A 3,813-nucleotide genomic window follows, 5' to 3' on the forward strand; every position below is an offset into this window, starting at 1 on the left:
AAAGGATGGATAATATTCACCATCAAGTGCGTTCAAACTTGAAAATGTCTGCTGATTCGATGAAGTTATGTTATGATAAGAGATCTACTGAAGTCAGCTTTGTACCAAGAGACAAGGTGTGGTTGTATAATCCCAGGAAGACCAAAGGGAAGTTTTCTAAGTTTTCCATGGGAAAGCCCATATGACATACTGCATCGTCTCTCAGACGTGACTTTCCGAATAAAATGTGGTTGGCGAGGTAAGCCAAAAGTGGTGCATGCCAACAGGCTTTGGCGTTATCACGGTCCAGGTCATTTTAGTTGGAATGAAGTGAACAGTGGAACAAAAGACGCCGCTAAAGACGTGTCACCTGGAAAGGCCACTGTAGAAGAAGAAACTCTACTCGGTTTTGAGAAGGGAAATAGTGAAGCCCTTGATGAAGTTACTACCACTGGTGTGACCATTACCGCTGATAGGACAATTCCTGATGGAGCAGATGAACCTCACGTGAAGTAGAAGCCACTACGGAAGAAGATACGTCGCGTAAAATTAAGAGACTTTGTTGGATTTTAATTTTGTGTTTGTAGTGTTTGTAAACTCTGTACATTTAATTAAGTTATTGTTAATTTTCTATTGGTTTAATGTAAGTGGCTATTGTTCGGGACGAACAATACTAAGGAAGGGGCAGTGTTACGACAACGGAAGTCACGTGACGCTGGTAACACATAATGAGTTCTAGAAAGATCGGGGAATATCACGAATAATCCATTATGTGCTAGGCGCCCTCTATTCCTGTATATAAGTGCGCCGGTTAACGTGAGACAAATCAATTGGAATTGCAGACAGAGATAGAGACGGACAATTGAGTCAAGCGCGTGAATCGTTCGTTGTGAATTACAGCGTTTGTTTAAGTTAACTGACTGTGGGTATTAAGTGTATTGCAAAGTTGTATTGAGAAAGAATAAACTAGTTTTATTTAAGGAAGGACTTGTATTGCTGAAGTTTTTCGGAAATAATTTCTACGGAAAATTAACAAACGAACACGGAGACGTAACAGTACTTAAAGGTTTTTACACAATTTGAGAAATTAAAATTAGTTCTTAACTCAAAACGTATTCACATTCCGACCTTCAACATTCTTCGATACGCATTTTCAAGATTTTCATTTTTAGAAATGAGGTAACGTTACATAGTCTAATAATTATTCAAAAATTATCGCTGTAATTCATGATTTAAATTGTAAGGGGAAATGGATCTATATGATTTGTGTATTTCACTTGGATTATATCGCTCATTATTTGGTATTTTGGACTTCAATGAGACACATTCCATTGTCTTGGTTGTTATTAAACACGAAGCTACACACTGCGGGTATCGAAAACCGATTTTTAGCGTTATAAGCCCCAGACTTACCGCTAGGCCAGTGGCAGACATTGTCAAAAGCAAGCTGCTACATTTTTCGTAAGGGTACTGATTCGACTATTAAGTGATGGTGTCAGATGACGCTACATTTATTTAAGGGAAGAAACGATAACAAAAAGTAAAGGTTTAGTCCTACCAACTGTTGACGTAAGTAAACGTTGCACAAATAGGTTGGCTGATCAAAAATTACGTCAGGGGTCTCCATTTCGTTGGCATATTGCCAACAATAAGTTTGAGAATGGCTAAGAATGGGTCGGAGTCAGGTAGATATTTCCCACTGGTTTCACATATACGTTCGCATAACATTGAATGGTGTGGAAGTTCCTAAAATGGCTCTTTTTTTAATTAAAAGTAAATAAACAAAAAAGATACACAAATGACAAATCATCGCATTGTTTCAAATTGTCCACTAGCTCTCCAAAAATACTAATATTACTTGAGTAAAATTTGAAAAAGTTTGTCCTGGCTAAATATCGTTGAAAATTTTGTACCAGCTAATTAACTGATATTGAAAAATATGAACAGCTTATTAATTAATATAATTGAAAATAATAAAATTCACTGCCTTTACCATCACAGTTAATAACTTACAGAGTCATACAGTTCATCAAGTAGGATTATGTCCTTAAAAACCAGTTTTTCTATAAGGATTTATCAAGAACAACATTTGAACGTAACTTTAAAATATACAAAAGTCAAAATGCTAAACAAGCAATACTTAAAGGAGGTGACCAAATATACAAAAAAATGTTGTTTCCGTGAAATACTAGAAATAAGATAGTCATTGTCCATACATATATTATTACTCCATTATAATGACTTTTAAGGAAACATGTTCATAAAGCAAAATTAATTATTATTTCTTGTCATATAACAGGCATTCTGCTTGTGTGTGTATATATATATATGAATAATAGAAATTAATATTCATTATTGCAAAATAATATTTATGATAATAATTTGCAAATGAGATAGTCAAAATATATAAACATACTTAATTCAATAGTATATTGTTTGCCTAATATTATTGATCTCATTGAATTAAAATTTGTCATCTAGGCAATATAAAGTATACTTTTATGGTAATAAATATAAATAATCGCAAATGTTCTTAATATTTTGATTGTAAAACGCTCAAGACATTACATTCAGATATTGATTTCATAATACTTACATCTCGACGTTTCTCCCTCTGGTAAAACAAAAATCATAGTTTGTGAAATCTAGCTCTTGTAACTTTAATATTAGGACTGCGACGATTTTGAAATCGATTAATCGTTTGTCATAAAATCGAATCGGATAATCGTCGGCCATTTTGAATTTAACGTTAGAAAATATTTTGAAGGTATAGAAGTTGTCAAAAACTAAGTAGTGGTGATAATATCATGACCATATTGAACCCATTTTTATAAAAAAAAATGTGTCTGCATGGACTTGTTTTGATTTAGCGAATCAATATGGGAATGACTATTAAAAATCAATACAACATGTACGACTTATACCTGTCGCATGTCACGTATTACTGTACTTGCTCAATATAATTGAACATTTAATCACTTAAAGGTTTATTTGTGTGTTTTTAAAAATATATATTTTTTTACATTTCTGAATGGAAATAATAACCTATTTTATTATTTTGAAATCAATTTTCATGGGAAATCGAATCAAACTTGATTATCCGAGTAATCACCGCAGCCCTATTTAATATCCCTTATGGGAGGGGGAGAAAGGATTATCTATATATCAAAATACTTGTTTCATAACATCCGACGTCTTTATTTGTCAGACGATATTTTCTAATTATTGAAACTGTATAGTAATGTTAAAACTAACACGTAGTGGCAATTTGTAATAATAAGAGGAAGGCAGAAATTAAGTGAGCATATTAACCTGATTGTTATATTCCACCTATTCCCGATCACTACATTAACCTAGCAAATCGATCGTAGTGCAATAGAGGGCGCTGATTATTCCAGTTAAATATTGACTATGACATAGGAAAAATATGTTTTATAGCAGTGACTATTTTTAACGGGCTATACAACTATTAGGATTTCCACTAAGCTTTTTACTTTTTTTTATGGATTTACTGATTGCTATAAAAAAATTCAATCTACCGGTTTTTCTTTATGCTGATATAAAGGTTTGCATTGTTATCACATTACACTAGGATATCTTTGTTAAATTTTCGTGTTAAGCCAAACATAAGTACACTAGTATTACGAACTATCCAGTTTAAGCGATAACATTAAAACTACTGAAAATACAGCAGTTGTATGTTTGCCCCCAACACACAAGTGCATAATGTTTGAGAGAGAGAGAGAGTGATGCAAGAATGAGAAGATGCGCGAAACGAGAGAAGTGCCGTATTTTTCGGTGTATAAGACACACTTTTTTACCCCAAAATTTGAT

This window comes from Limulus polyphemus, unplaced genomic scaffold (assembly GCF_000517525.1).
Source record: "Limulus polyphemus unplaced genomic scaffold, Limulus_polyphemus-2.1.2 Scaffold2001, whole genome shotgun sequence".
Lineage (NCBI taxonomy): Eukaryota > Metazoa > Arthropoda > Merostomata > Xiphosura > Limulidae > Limulus > Limulus polyphemus.